The sequence below is a fragment of the Peromyscus maniculatus genome, chromosome 1 (assembly GCF_049852395.1).
Source record: "Peromyscus maniculatus bairdii isolate BWxNUB_F1_BW_parent chromosome 1, HU_Pman_BW_mat_3.1, whole genome shotgun sequence".
Classification (NCBI taxonomy): Eukaryota; Metazoa; Chordata; class Mammalia; order Rodentia; family Cricetidae; genus Peromyscus; species Peromyscus maniculatus.
Genome location: NC_134852.1, coordinates 12,730 through 29,627, shown reverse-complemented (window position 1 = coordinate 29,627; position 16,898 = coordinate 12,730).

The following is a 16,898-nucleotide window of genomic DNA, read 5'->3' as shown; positions in this document are numbered from 1 at the left end:
TCTTTGATGTTTTGTGTTTGACATTCAATACAACAAATTTGTGTCAATATAGTATATTGTTTCTGAAACCCATAAGACACTTCACCAATTTATCGTGCTTTCTTATGGTATATGATTATATTACAAAGAAATCCAAATTCTTTACATACTATGTAACTGTTCATGATTATACTATACCAGGTTACTATATATTAAGTTATTGCTAAGATAAGACCTTATTTTATAACCCAAGTACAAACGTCAACCAAAACAGCCAATTCACAGTCAATGCATGGAGGCACTCTTTGAATTGTGGTGATGTACATAAAATGTGTGGCCATAACTGCTCCCACTTTGTATTCATTTCTCTTTTTGACTCTAAACATCTAAGCAGCCTTTATCTCATCACTTCTTCACAGACCATGACCTTTTATTAAATTGATGCATATTTTTTCAACTAACACTTTGGATTGGGAAAGCCTTTCACATCAGGAGGGCATTTCCAGCCATAACATTGGAGGCTTCTCCATATCTAGGACTTCAAATGGAGTCAGCACAAGATCCTGTGCCTTGGTGCCTGTCTGTTTATTGGGTGTATGTGAACTAGGGTGTATGTACATACCGTGTTTGAGACAGTCAGACCAGTCAGGATGACTAGTTCAAGAAGTTTAAGTTAGAAGTCATAAAGGCAAGGAATAGCACACATAGAGTCCCCATAAGTGGGACATATTCCCTTACCTGTCTCCAAGGGCCCAGGACTCTTCCCATGATGCACTCCCATCATTCATAGGAAATCCCACTTTTTATCTTCAAAGCTCAGCTACCTTGTCCCTTCAAATAGTAGCTTATAGATGTTCTAAAATGTGCAAGGATCATGGCCTCCAGTTAAGCTTCCTTATCATAGAAGACTCCACAATTATCAACCCAGACAGTTAGGACTCTGCTGAAAGTCCAGTGGTGGCAGTTCTCAGTGGGCACCATCTGGTCACCAGATGTTCTGCACTCCAGATCTTCTACTGAGAATGTGTAGCTTGTCAGAGCAGTCACACCTGTTATTGGCTAGAAGGTCCTGGGAAAGGTTAGTAGGGAAATATCAGTACATACATCAGAGAAGCAGGGGGGCACCTGTCACCTCCTACCTCTTCTATTCATCCATCCATAAAGGCTGAAATCCTCTCTTCACTCTGCCTTACTACTTCCTGTCACCTCTCTGCCAACAGTCCTCCAAACCTGTGTGGTTACTTTAGGTCAGCTAGTGGCAAGCTCTACCCTCTGACTCCAGGCAAGCTTTATTTTCAGAACACAATCAAAATATCACATATTTCCCCCTTTTTGTCTAAATGAAAAACAAAGGTTTTAACTAACATAGTAAAACTATATACAAAAACTACAATAACTATATACAAATATATATAGGCAAGAATTACATTAACAATGTTCAATCAATTTGTACTTAACAAATTCAGAGAAAATACTCCATTATCTATTCTCTCTTGGTGAGTCCAAAGTGTTGTACCTAATTCACATTCTATCCTAACTAGTATTACCATCCCAAAACTATCCTTTTATGTCTCTCAACTTTATTCCTTGTTAACAAGGAAAACTATAACTATAAATATCTAGTCTTCAACTTCATCAGAGACCTGAGAAGGATATAATATTACCTGATCAAACAGAAAGTGCAGTGCAAACAACTTCCAAAACTAAGAAATGACAGAAATAGCTGGCTGCCTAGACAGTCACCCAAGGTTCCACTGCAATGTTGAGGAATGTATCTTTGGCCTACAGGCCTAGAATGTCTTACAGACTTATCTGTGAAGCAGGGATTTTGAAGGACTGTCCCACCTTGTCTTGGCAAGGTTTGGCAGTCACTCTTTTGTGTCCTGCTTGTCCAGTTTGGACAACAACTATCAGCAGTCAAGGCAGGGGCAGTTTCTTGCCCAGTGGCTAACTTTTGCCACAAAGAAAATAAACTCCATATGGAGTTTCTTTGATGCTCATCATCTTCTCTGAAGTAGATTGGTACTGCCAGGAGCAGACATGTCCACTGTCAAAAAAAAACCCTTATGTTATTAAAACATCTTAAATGCCATATTCTGTAGACCTCTGAAGTTTTTGAAGACCACCTATCTATCTAAAATATATCTCTGTTTCACCTTGAAATCATACCTACATGACTAAAAGTTTTGATATAAGAGGTGACTACTAACCTATATTTCTTTATTATTCCAAATAGTTTGTAATAAAAAACTTTCAAGGACTAGAAATTTAAATTACATTGTTAAATAGGTTGCATAAATATAATACCTTAAACAAGAGTAGAAATGTATGTATAGTATGTTCTAACAAAAATAACCTAAATTTTGTATCAATATACAAAAATATCTCTAACAAGATTAGAAATATATACATTATAACAAAAATAACCTCAAATTTGTATCAATATAAAAAATCCATACCAACATAAAATATTTAAGACTAGTAGTTGCTGTTTGATTTAAAGGTAGATTCAACAATCTATCCTTTTATCCTATCATTTTTATATCTCCCCCTTTTTCTTTTCAGAGCAAGATCCTTTGTTCAGCTTTTTCCTGAACATTTCCAATAACAACTTGTAACCAACCCCCCTAAACAATGACCAATATGCAGAGTCCACTGAACAACCAACTCCCCCCACTACCTCTTAGGAATATGGCAACATGTTCTTAAAATTACTTCCTTTTTCTGGGGGTGACAGCATCTTTAGGGAGCCCTGAAAAAAAAATGGGATAATTGTCAAGTCCTGGGAGAGCTGCTATATCATTTGTTCTCCCATTTCTGTGTAACGAGAAAGGGCAGGGCTTATCTCAAGTCCTGGCTAGAGTAGTCTGGGAAGCTGAACCATCTCAGCTAGCCACCTTGAAATTGTCTTGAGCAGTTTGTAGTCCAAAACTGATCTTTGATGTGTCATCAGTTTAGTGGCTTTACCATAATCCAGGTTGAATCATCGTTGTTGGGTTCCATCTTCCTTTTGGAGACTTCAAAAATCGCTGTTAGGCATGGTCTTGGTTCACTGCATATAACTTAAATTTTTAATGTCATATGCAGCAGATTTCTAAAAGGTTAATGGACCATAATTTGTTATTTATGTCCAGAGTACAAAAAATTAATTCCTAGTTACCTGATAGAGACTCAAACATGAAATCATAATCTATATGACCATTAATTTTATGAAAAAAGTTGAAAATATACATATTACTTTTATAAGTTTTAAGATAATATTTATACCTTAAGTTTTAAAGAGTTAAAATAAAACCAAAGAATTATGAGATTAGTGGCAATAGAATAGTCCCTGAATTTTGGTTTTTCTTCTGTCCCATATCAGGTGGTTCTTCTGACATGAGATAGAGATTTTGGATTTTCCTTTAATAAGCATGCTTGGGTTTAGAGAAGGGGTGAGCCACAATTTAACTCCAAAACCACCTTTAATTTTTAATTCAACTGGACTATAAAAAGACCATTTGCACTATATGTCTGTAGAGAAGAGCAGAAACAAACATTTGGGGAGATTTATTTATGTTATCTGTTAGAAATATGATATACCAAGAGGCCAACTTACTCTTTTTCTTGGGACATTTTCTCTGGATGATTCATCCTTTTTTTTCAGATGTCTCATTTGTCCAATGGTCTTCAGATTCCTTAGTTAGATTCCTTCATTCTCTTGGAAATACAAAAACAAAACCCTGCCCCAACCCTAACTTTGGGGAGTTTCCCTTTTGGCAAGTTATATCTGATCAAATAAAAAGCATTCATTAATCTTAAAAATTAGTTTAGATTGAATGCTCATGCTGTTTGATGAACTACTCCCTCTTCTAATCAAGAGATCTCTCTTGCTTAAATCTAATATTTATCAATTTTGATGGTATCCATAGCTTTTCTTCTACTGTGGAAAGAAAAGCAAAACCTCTTCTCTGATGTAACACATATCCTCTGGTTTCCATTCTAAAGTCAACACATATCTAAAGTATATAGGCTGATTTAATTCAGCTGTTTTTTTCTACTATCCAAAGTCTCTCTGCAGCTGTTGTTTCTTTCTCATTACTTAATAAAACATTGTGCAATCTATCTCTGAGGGTCTCTGTTACCTCTTTCTGTTTATTAAACATATCTTTTAAGGTACAATTAGATCTTTCTATAACTGCTTGTTCTGTAGGGTTGTTGTGGTTTATTTAATATATAATTTATGTTGTAATGTTCAAAATAACTGTCTCATTTTCCCTTGTTCATCTGCATTCTTTAGTCCAATGTCAGCCTTTGACACACCTTCTGTGTACTCCAGAAGGCAAGGACCTTCTTTTTGAGTTATCTCTAGAAAAAAACAGAGCCCCAGTTGATAGCACTAGCCAAGCAATTTGGCATGGCATCAGAAGTGACACAACCCTCAGACACCAACATGACCATAGGTTGTGGCCCAGACCCTGGCATCCATGTGGGCTCTGATGGCAACATAGACATGGGCCAAGGACATCAATCCATACACCAGATGCTGCAGGACCATGTACCCATACATGGTGCTCAGGAGCACCCAGAGCCAGGTTGTCACCATGGCTCTTGACAACTGCGCAAGCAACCCAGACTGGCATAGCCCCTGAGGAAGTATAGCCCACACACACCAGTGGTGGCCCAGACCACAGGCCCCTGTATGGCCCCCAGTGAGACCCCCAGTGATGACAGGAGCCACAGACATCACCACAGGCCCCCTTGGCTGCTCTAGGGCCCCTGCTCAAGATCTGATCCTTGGTCATAGCCCAGACACAGACTTCTCCCTGGACTTGGGTGGCCAGCTGGCCATTCATGTCAGCCTGTTCCTCACCACCTTCTTCTCTCTAGATCTGCTTATCTTCCAAGCCCACAAGTCATTCCTCCTCTCCCTCTCTTCTACCTACCCACCATGTACTCTCTCACCACAATGATAGCCAACCACCTAGTGCCAGGGTTCTTGGTTGTTTTGTAGGTAGTGCTTTGGTTGAGCACTGCCCAGTCCAGCCATAAGAGATGGCACAGAGCTGTTGTTTTTCCTTTCTCCCATGACCAGGCCTGAAGATGTCAAGGAGTACTTGGTGTGATGGTACCTGATTGCCTGGCACCAGAGGACTGTCCTGCCTTGTCTTGGCATGGTTTGGCAGTCACTCTTCAAATTGAGTGTTCCAGTTTGATTTGAGAGTGACCCCATAGGTTCAAATGTTTAAGAAATTGGTCCACAGCTTCTCTCCCTCTGAAACTGTAATCCCCCAGTCTGCTCTTTCTTCTCTAAGTTGCCAGGTAACAAAACTCTGTCAGAGCAACTGAAAAGTAACTAAGACAGAGATTGGTACCAGGAATGAGGTGTTGGTATGACAGGGCCTTACCATACAGGTTTTTGGGGGAAGGTGGAAAGATTTGAGAACTTTGAATTTGGAATGCAGTTGAACACTGTGAGGCTCAACAGATCATGCTAACAGGAGCTAAGAGCAATATGGAGTACACAGGTCACGCTCAAGAGCTTTCAGACAAGAATCATATTAAGAATTGGATTAGAGACCTTTCTTGTCATTATGTTAGCAAAGTGAAGCCAGTATTTCCAAATCTCAACTTTTCAACTTCTTATGAGATCCTGGGAGTTTGCATGCATGTTCTACACATGAAAACTAGTACATGCTGAAACTTCCAGCATTATGAACTAGGATGTGCACATCAGCTCAGGCATGTTTAAGAATGGCTTCTTAAATTTATTGAGGTGTTTGCCCATTCTTTTATAATGAAATAAATCATTACTGCCAAAGCTAAAACCAACAAGATGCTAGCCTTTTTTCTGTTGAACTTTGATATTAGTTACTTAAATCTGGGAATGCTTTGCCAGTGTCTTTCCTTGTTTTCATCCTTGCACTCCACCTCTTCATTCTGTCCTCGTGTGTCTTCTTGCTGTAGTACAATTTTCTTTTTCTTTTCTTTTCTCATTTTTGACAGGGTTTCCCTCTCCCAATAAACTTACAATCCTCCTGCTTTAGCTTCCCAAGGATTTCAATTATAAGCAAGTATTATCTCATGAAGCCTACAGTACACTTTTTAAGGATTCTTTCCTCTGTGGCCTGTGTGATCAGTCTCAAGTTTGGGCCTGGAAATGTCTCAATTATATCTAAACCTGTGTGATACTTTAGCTGGGATTATAATTCTGAAATAACCTCTGTATCTCTCACTTCAAAGTGTTGCTTTTCATACTTCCCACTGTTACAAATGAGAAGCCTGATCGCAAGTTGCATTGCCATTTCTTTGTATGGAATGAAGCTGCTCATTTTAGTATTTTGATTGCTTTTGATGATCTACACCTTCAAGTTGGTATCTTTAATCATAAGAAGTGTATCTGTTGCTTCCTACTGAACCTCCTAAATCTTGAGATTAATTTTTTATCAAAGTCTCCATTTTTACAATGAATCATCAGGCTTGGGATGTGGCTCATCAGTAAAAATATTGTGCTAACATATGTAAGGTTGGCTCAATCCACAGAAAATCTAGTTTAAAGAGTCATTTTCTCTTGAACCTTTGAATTCAAGGGAATTCTTGCAGTTGAACAGTATGTAGGAAGTAACTGGCATGCACAAGTCACTGTGGAGAATTTGTCACAATAAAAGCTGTTCAGAAAACAGAAGTTTCTGTCCTCCTAAGTTGAGAAAAATGTACCTCATTATTTTGTTCTGTTGTTTTTATTTTTAAAGGATGTCATAAAATTCATTTATTTTATATCAAATGGTGTGCACCACACAGAGTTACAGTTACCAGTGAATCCTGAGAAGAAGTGAATGCTGTGGTGGCATTGAGGAATGTTTCTCTTTCAGTGGACATCTACATCATCCCCTTCATGCCTCAGGGAGCATTGGGAAAGAGGTCAGAATATAAGAACTGGGGAGAAGGTGTAGACTACAGTATTATTATGTAATATTTCCCCCAAGATATCCATTGTGGAGGGAAGGTGTTAAGACTCATGATTTTCTAGAAGGCAGTAAAACAGTTCATCCTGCAGAGAAATGCCTAAACCTCAAGAAGTAAACTATACAAAGGTTTCAGGAAGTCCATGGGGCAGGCCAAATTCTTCAGGCCAACCTCCACCAGCATATATAAGCAGGGAGGACTTAAAACAGCCACTTGGACCCATGAGATGCCCAGAAGTTTTCCCAACAATCAGAGCTGTCCTAAAAAGTGAGGTCAGATAAGCTACCTAGAAGAGGAAGATATGAGCCAAGCACTGGCAATAGCCTGATTTGTTTGGGGTGCCTTTGGGACATCCTTGACTAAATACATATTTCATTTTGTTTATATCTGAGTAATTTTCCATTGTGTGTATGTATCATATTTTCAATTATTCATGTCAAGTGAGGGACATATAAGTTGGTTCCATTTCCTTTGAATATAATGAATATAATGGCAAGTACTCATTGGTAATATGGAAAGTCCTTGTTCATGCTCAGGAATAGTTATTGTGTATCAGCTTCCTCAGAAATTAAAGTGATTCATCTTGAACAAAGCTGCTTAAGACAGGCTGTTAGAAGACAGAAAAAGTACTGGATGTTGTAAGTGGAAGTGACACATTTGGTCCTGCACATAAGCTCCTTAAGACATGAGGTAGAAATGTAAATTATCTTCAGGATGTCCTTGAAATGGTCCAGATTCATTAGGCCCCTCCCTTGTGGTGGTAATCTAATTGTATTGAAATGTGATTTTGATTGTATGTTAATAAATAAAGTTGCCCGGGTGCGGCGCGCTCCTCGGCCAGCGAGGAAGAACGACCACCATGAGAGGATCCTTCTCAGAACACACTTTATTGGAGCGCCTCTTGGTTAAGGGAGAGCGGGAGGTGAGGGGCCCCGAGAACTAAACTGCAGCTGCTTATAAAGGGAATCAGGCAAACGTGCCGTACTGTGATTGGGTCTCGCCAGAATGCAAGCACGGGGAGCCACGGGATAGGCTGAGGACATAAGGCCAATTACCATACTCGTGCATCATAGCCAAATATGGAGTTGTTTACAGCTAGGCTACCAGGAAGCCAGCACCATCTTAGAATGGCGGCTCCCTACATCTCCCCCCTCTTTATTAATTAAGCAGCAGGAGAGAGTATAGGTCTGATTTCTGCAACACAAGTATTTCATCCAATCAGGTCCCCACCTCATGATGTGTTGACCGATCGAGGATGAGTTAACTGTGCATAATTGCCTGCATACCTTCCTGAGTGCAATGGACCAACCAGTCCCTGGGGTGCAAAGGCTATGCATGTAAAAATTGTCCACATACCTTCCCAAGTGCAATGGACTAACCAGTCCTAAGGGTGCAAAGGCTATGTGAACCCATATGCAGTCAGACTTGCTCTCCTTGAAGGAAGAAAAATGTCCTACACTTCAAGTGCAGTGCACGAGCCTGGCATCCTGTGCTCAATACAAATATGTGAAAGCTGTCCACATACCTTCCCGTGTGCAATGGACTAACCAGTCCTAGGGGTGCAAAGGCTATGCGTGCAACAATTTTCCACACACCTTCCCGAGTGCAATGGACTAACCAGTCCTGGGGGTGCAAAGGCTGTGTGGATATTAGGTAAAGCCAGATCTGGGGGGAGGAGCCACACTCCAAAGCGGCTAATGCTTGAGTGACAATGACCTTGTCCTTTTTTGTATGTGCTCGCAAATGGCAGACCAACCACAGACAAAACACGCATCCTCCAAGGCAGCATGCCAAAAATATACCCTACCCCCACCCATTCTAAACAGGGAAAAGGTAGAAGCAATCCAGGAGGACAGTCCCTCTGCCATGCTGAGGTCCACTCGTGTGGAGTTGATGGTCACCACCGCCACTCTCAGTTTCTCCAAGCTCTCCTCAAATTCTCCAGACCAATTTCCTATAAGATAACTGGACAATCGTTTAGACAAATTCGCTGCTCGGGAATCATTCTGAAACTGCACACTAGTGACACAAACCAGGCATTCTCCACTTACAGCCCAATTGGACCAGCTGCCAAAGGATGTCAACTTGTTCTTGTACCAAGCCAATGCACTGGTTAAGCACCATAAGGCCACCTTTCAACTGTGCATTTAGGGAAGTAGAGGTATGAAGGATGGTTTGGAGCCATCAACTCCTTCCACCTGAAGAGGCTGAAATGGCCAAGCTTGCATCTCAGGAGACAGGGACCAACTGCAGCAGTTTGAACCTCCACTGCAAAGGTGATGCCTAGCACCTGGCCCCCAGCCAGCACAAGGATTCCCTATAACATCTCTGAGAATGATTAGAATAACAAGTAATGTGTGAACACCATAATTCCCTCCTTGGAGCATAATTAAAGGAGCTACGTCAGAGCAGCTAGCATCCATTCGTGCAGCTCGTGTGGTCGCAAGGACTGCTGCCGCTAGACCAGCATTACTTAGCGGTCCCCCAATTTCCCGACAGGCTTTTAGCCAAGCTTCTAATCCCTTTCCTTTCCATGGGGTAATAGCTCTACGACATTCTTTTGTGCTTTGCTCATATACTAATTGTTGAACCAGAGGCATAGCTGTTTCTACATCACCAAATATCTTTCCTGCTGCCTCCATCATTCTAGCTATGAAATCTGAAAAAGGTTCATTCGGTCCCTGAATGATCTTAGTCAAATTCCCTGATACTTCTCCTTTATTTGGTAATGATTTCCAAGCTTTAGAATAAATCTCATTTATCTGTTGATAAACTTCAATAGGATATGCCGTCTGATTTACGGTCCATTGTCCTTGACCAAGTAGCATGTCAGCCGTCCATTGTGGTCGATTATTCTGAAGATTAATTCTAGCTTGTACCTGGGCTCTATCTGTAACTATAGATTTGAAATCCAGATACTGTCCTGTAGTTAAACATGCTCTGGCTATTTCGAACCAATCTGTTGGAGTCATAGCCTGAGTAGTGAGCCTAGTCAATAATGTTAAGGTATAACTGGCTGTTACTCCATAGGCTCGAGCAGCCTCTACCAGGTCTTTTAATTGTTTATAAGGCACAGGTTCATGATATCTGTTGTTTGTTTGCGGATCTTCAAAGACTGGAAACGCGGACGCTAGCCGCGCCCAGGTGTCTCTCCTGATAAAATGACAACCTCCACCTGTTTGCAGATACGAAGGTGTTGCTGGGGGTGGATGTGGTCCCGAAGGCGCCGTTGGTTCCACAGTCACCCCAGCAGAAACATTATAAGGAGAAGGCCGCCACCGCCACCCATATTTCTCTTCCTCATATTCAGCGGTGGCTTTCTCTAAATTTTCCTCCTCATCTGAATCTAATTCATTATCAGAGAAATCAAGTTTTGCAAATTCCTCTAATACTGAATACAAAGGGTTCCCTTTCTTTTCTGAATTTTCTTCCTTCTCTGGCTTATTTTCTTTATTTTCCTTTTCTTTATTCTTTTCTTTCTTCTTTTTAGGCCTACTTAAGTTCTCCCCTTTAAAGTCTGATTCTGATAGACTATCCTGGTGCTTGCTTAATGCTTTGCGTCCCTCTCTAATAATCATAAGAAGGACCACGAAAGCAAACACAAATGGATTAATCCCAGCAATCAGCATACCTGGCGAACTTACCGACGTCATCGCCGTTCCTGGCGAACTTACCGACGTCACCACTCCATGTGCTGAGTTCTGAATCCTCTTCGACCCCTCACCTGGTGTCCGAAGTTTCCGTCCCGTCCCGGGTTTCAGCACCAGTTGGTGTCCGAAGTTACCTTTCCCGGGTTTTGGCACCAGTTGGTGTCCGAAGTTTCCTTTCCCGGGTTTCGGCACCAGTTGCGGCGCGCTCCTCGGCCAGCGAGGAAGAACGACCACCATGCGAGGATCCTTCTCAGAACACACTTTATTGGAGCGCCTCTTGGTTAAGGGAGAGCGGGAGGTGAGGGGCCCCGAGAACTAAACTGCAGCTGCTTATAAAGGGAATCAGGCAAACGTGCCGTACTGTGATTGGGTCTCGCCAGAATGCAAGCACGGGGAGCCACGGGATAGGCTGAGGACATAAGGCCAATTACCATACTCGTGCATCATAGCCAAATATGGAGTTGTTTACAGCTAGGCTACCAGAAAGCCAGCACCATCTTAGAATGGCGGCTCCCTACACCCGGGGGTCAGAGCTATTAGAGCCATAGCAAGAGTGTGGCGGTGGTGGCACACGCCTTTAATCCCATAGATATCTGTGTGTTCAGGGATATAGCCAGCATTGGAGACATATGCCTTTAAGACCTAGGGGGCTGTACATTCAGACAGTGATGAGGCAGTCACATGTTTGGGTTTACAACCAATGAGAAGGCAGAACAAAATACTTTAAATAGATGAACAGACAGGAAATAGAAGCCTCATTCGGGAAGCTGGGACACCGCAGGTGGAAGGGTGAGATTTTAGCTCTGAGCTCTGACCTCTCGGCTTTCTCTTTTGCATTGTTTCTGTGTTTCTTATTTAATAAGACGGCTGGTTACATCTATACTCCCTCCCAGAGTAAGCAATAAAGGCTGCACAGACTCATTATCAGACAAGCCAAAATGCAAAGAAGACTCTGAGACCAGACCTGCTGCCTGGAAGAAAGCAGCAGAAACCAGCCTGTAAGGGGCTGGGGGTGTCTGTCCAAGGCTTAATCTCTGATGCTGTTGAAATACTCTGTTCTCCCTTTGTGCAATATTGACTGATTAGATTCCTGTTTACTTTATACCATTATAGTATAGACATTTGTTGAGTGTCACATTTTTAGATTTAGGAAAAACTATAGATATTGTACTTCCTAACAAATTTTATTGGCATAAGACAGCTTGTGCAAGATCTCCTGAGCCCATTTTTCTGTCTTCTTTATTCTGATCACTGGGCCTTCCATCTCAGGAGCCTGTCACTGAAGAATGACTTGCTGGTCCAGGTCAAAGGATCATTTTAGAAGACATATGAAAAGAATGGAAAAGTGTTATGACATATTATTTTTAACTGTGTAAATGTGTGTTACATTTATTTCTGCTGCTTTTGTTAACAATTCAAAGATGTGTTACATTTGTTTGATTAAATAGAATTAACCCAGGGACAGGAGGCTGAGTCCACAACTACTTGACAGGAAGTGGTGGGGAGGAACTAAGTGTAGCAAATGTTCTTAAACGGGAGCTGAGCAGAAGGACACCCCCTTTTTGAGAAGACACGAGCAAGGAGAGAAAGTTGGCTACTTGCTATTTAGTTTCTCTGAGTGTGCAGAATTTCACCTCAGCCTTTGAATCCTGAGTTCTCTAGAAGCATAGAGATTTAGATAAAGTTCTCTTTAGCAGCAGTAATAGAGCCCATGCCTGAGGGAACAGAATTCCTGCCTGGCTGCAGCCCGATGCTGAATCACCGCTGGTAGCTGTTGGGTTGCCATTGCTGGTTGGGACATCAGTTGCTTAAGGTGCAGCCACAGTTTTGAATGCAAAACAACAGAAGAGCCAGGGCCACAGGACGGGAGAGAATACAGTAAAGAAAACTTCTTGCCCTTAATCATGCCACTCAGTTAATCTACTCAAGGCCTCTTAAGATGGAAGCCATCAACATTTCATCATGGCTGAGAGAGGGGCCCCAGAGGTTGGGGTTTTTCCCTAAACATCTGCCAGTGGTCCATGGCAAATAGTAGAGCAGTTTCTCTACTTATAGTTAAAGAGGGAGAGCCATTAATGAGTTGTCCATGATCCAGGAACAAATTCCCACACATGCTCAGAAAGATAACTATAGTAAAAATAAAAGGATCCCAGTCGAAGAAAAGACATGATGGGAATGGGGCTGATGATTTCACTTCTGTCACCACCTTCTGTATTATCTGTAAAGAAACTCTTGAGTTAGGATCAAGTCCAGAATGACCAGGTCAATCACCAGGTGACATCTCTGCCCTGTCTATATCAGGCTCCTTGATGCTGCTCCATAGAGCTCACATCCCACACATTCACCTTTCCAATTACAGATCGGAAATTCTTTCACCTGTTTAGGCCACTTGTTGTTGATGTAACCAACCGTCTTATTAAATAAGAAACACAGAACCAATGTAAAAGAGAAAGCCGAGAGGTCAGAGCTCAGAGCTAAAAAGCTTACCTCCTGCAGTGATTGTATCTTGTAATTTAATAAATAGTGAAGTTAATTCTGAAGCATCAGGGATAAATTCTGCAGTCTCAATATGTAATACCATTCTTTCAGCATACTGAGAGTCAGTTACTATGTTGAGAGGTTCTGAAAAATCCATTAATACCAACAGAATAGCATACAATTCTGATTTTTGAACCTAAAATCTTACCTCCTGCAGTGCTCCTAGCTTCCCCGAAAGAGAACTACTTCCTGTGTGTCTGTCTTTAAATAGTCTTTCTGTTCTGCCTTCTCATTGGTTGTAAACCCAAACATATGACTGCCTCATCACTGCCTGTAAGTACCACCCTCCAGGTCTTAAAGGCATATGTCTCCAATGCTGGCTGTATCCCTGAACACACAGAGATCTACCTAGCTCTTCTATCAAGTGCTGGGATTAAAGGTGTGCGCCACCACCACCATGCTCTTGCTATGGCTCTAATAGCTCTGACCCCTGGGCAACTTTATTTATTAACATACAATGAAAATCACATTTCAGTACAAATAAAATACCACCATATTTCCCCTTTTCTATTTTAATAAAAAGAAAAGGCAAAAGGTGATAACTAACAAAAGAAAAACTATATACAAAAGTACAATAACTATATAGAATACATACAAGTAACAAATACCTAAACAATGTCAAGTCCATTTGTATTTGACAAATCAGAGAAAATAATTCCCTTATCTATCCTATTTTAGTAAGTCCAAAATGTATCTAATTCACTTTCTATCATAATTAATCTTCAACTATAACTAACTAATCTTCAACTCCCTCAGAGACCCAAGAAGGGAATAATATTAGCTAACAAAAATAAAAACAGGAAGTGCATGCAAGCAACTTCCAAAAAATTTTGTGAGTTTATAGAAACAGCCAGCTGCCTGGACAGTCACCTGAGGTTTCTCCACAGTGTTGGGGCATCATCTTCAGCCTATAGGCTTATCGTATCTGGCAGACTCATTTGTGAAGTAGGATGTACACAAGGTGAACAGTTCAACCTCACATTGGGTGAGAGAAGTCCATGTAACAGAAACACCTGAATTCCACTAGTGTCATGTCATGATTCAGGATTTTAAATTCTGGAAATTGTTGACGGTTTTTGGTTTCAGCTGTCCATTCTTCTTGGCTGTGTATATATGGCTTCATCTCAGCATCCCCTTCTTCTCCACATCCCTCTATTAAATGCCAGTCTACTATTGAGAGGTGTGAGCTTTCAGCTGCTGTTCCATTGCACAACAGAAGCCATTGGCCCACTGCCTGTTCAGCTGCCTTCAAAGAAAAGGGCACTGTACCTTTTCCGGATTGCAAAGGCCACTTCAGGGATGGTGCCATATTGTCCTGGCCTCAGAAGATGACTTTTGATAAAGCCATAACCACACTTGTTTTGGCAAGAATCAGTAGTCCTTTGTTTCGTGTCCTGTCTGTCCATTTAGTCCTGTTGATTCGAGGATACTTTGTGGTCCAGTGGCTAACTTTTGCCACAATGAAAGTTAACTCAATATGCAGTTTCTTCAATGCCCATATTTTCTCTGAAGTAGATTGGTACTGCCAGGAGCCGACATGTCTCAAAAAAGAAAAATTTCTAAGTTATTAAAACATTTTAAATGCCATATTCTGTAGATCTCTGAAGGGTTTGAAGATGACCTGTCTAAAATATATCTGCTCAATTTTTAAAACATATCTAATATGACTACAATTTCTATTGTAATGTCTAACTACTAACTTTCATTTCTTTATATCCTAATAGTTGGTAATAATGTAAAGTATTTAAAACTAGTAATTATCTTTTTCTTTTCTTTTCTTTCTTTTTTTAAACAAGAACCTTAAATCTAATCTCCTTTGCTTAGCCTTTTACCTAACCCTTGACAACATCTTGTAACCGACCCCCCTAAACAATGAAAATTATCCCAGACCCCAAACCCATTAAAAAGATCAAAAAACCACCCACCCCACACCACCGCTTTGGGAATGTGGGTGTCGTATTCTTAAAATTGCTTCCTGCTGGGTATGGGCAAAGTTTTCTTTATCCTGAAAGAAAAATTTTAGGATAATTGTCAAATTCTAGGAAAGGTAACTATATCCTTCATTATTCAGTTTGTGTATAATGTCAAAGTTTAGGGTTTATCTCAAGTCCTTATTCAAGTAGTCTTTGAGACTGGATCATCTCAGCTAGTCATCTCAAAATTGCTCTGAGCACCTTGTAGTTCAAAGCTGATCTGTAGATGATGTTTGTAAGGTTAGTGATATTATTATTGTCCACATGGAATTGTTGTTGTTGTGGGGCCCCATCTTTTTTTTTGGAGATTTTAGTTGATGTTAGGCCTGGCCATGATTTCCTGCAGAAAATTGATAAGAGACTAATACACAAGGACATATATATGTAGCTAATTGAAGCCTTTTTTTAGAATTAGTTAGTACTCTATATGACCATTCATATATTAACAAAGTTTAAAATGTATATATATAATCTGTATATATTAATCTTGTAAATTTTGATATAAAATTTATACTTTAAGAAAAGTTTAAAGACTCAGAATAGAATCAAAGAGTTGAGATTAGAAATAGAATAGTTCCTTAATTAATTTGGCTTTTGTCCTGTCCCATAGCAGAAGATGGCTCTTTTATTCTGGCATGATACATTTTCCTTTTAACAACATGCTTGATTTTAAAGAAGGAGAGAGCCATTCTCCAACTCCAAAGTCAGGTTTAAATTTTAATTGAACTGGGACTATTAGAAAACCAATAGTGTTAAATCTTTAGAGAAAAGCAGAAACAAACATTTAGGAAGACATAAATTTTTTTAGATAATATATACCCATACGCCGTTTTACTCTATTTCCTGGAATAGATGATTTGTCCCTTTTTTTTTCAGTTGTCTCATTTGTCTTGTGTTCTTTAGATTCCTTAACCTTTATTCTCCTAAAAGACAAAAACAAAAACCTTTCCCCAAGACTAATTTTGGGGATGTTCCTTTTTGGCAAGTTATTATCTGATTGAATGAAAAGGCATGTGTTACTGGTACAAGTTAGTTTAAATTGGATGTTTATGTTGGTTGATGAACTATCACCTCCTCTAATTAAGAGGTTTGTCTTGTTTAAATCAAACCTTTGTCAATTTTGATGGTACCCACACCTTATCTTCTTTTGTAGAAACAAAAGCAAAACCTTGTCCCCAACGTAATACATACCCTGGTTTTCATTTTGAGGTCAGCTCATCCTTAAGGTATATAAGCTGATTTAATTCTGTAGTTTTTTCTATTATCCAATGTCTCTCTGTAGATGTTGTTCCTTTTTCATTGGCATTGAGAAAATGTCAAGTTAATAGAGCATTATGAAGTCTATTTGGGGGGGTTTGTTACCCCTTTTTGTTTATTTAGCATATCCTTTTGAGTTCTGTTTGATCTTTTTATAACTGCTTGACCTGTAGGATTATGTGGTATACCTGTAATATGCTTTATATTATAATAAGCAAAAAACTGTTTCATTTTAACAGAGACATATGATGGAGCATTGTCAGTTTTGATTTGTGCAGGTATACCCATGATGACCATAACTTTTAGCAAATGAGTGATTACAGAATCAGCTTTTTCAGAACTCAAAGCAGTTGCCCATTGTAATCCTGAATAAGTATCAATGGTGTGGTGTACATATTTTAATTTTCTAAATTCTGCAAAGTGAAACATGTCTATCTGCCAGATTTCATTCTTCTGAGTTCCCTTTGGGTTACAACCTGTTAGTAATGGTATTTGATTGTAGAAGGAACAAGTAGGACATTTTTTGCTACTTTTTTGGCTTGTTGCCAGATTATCG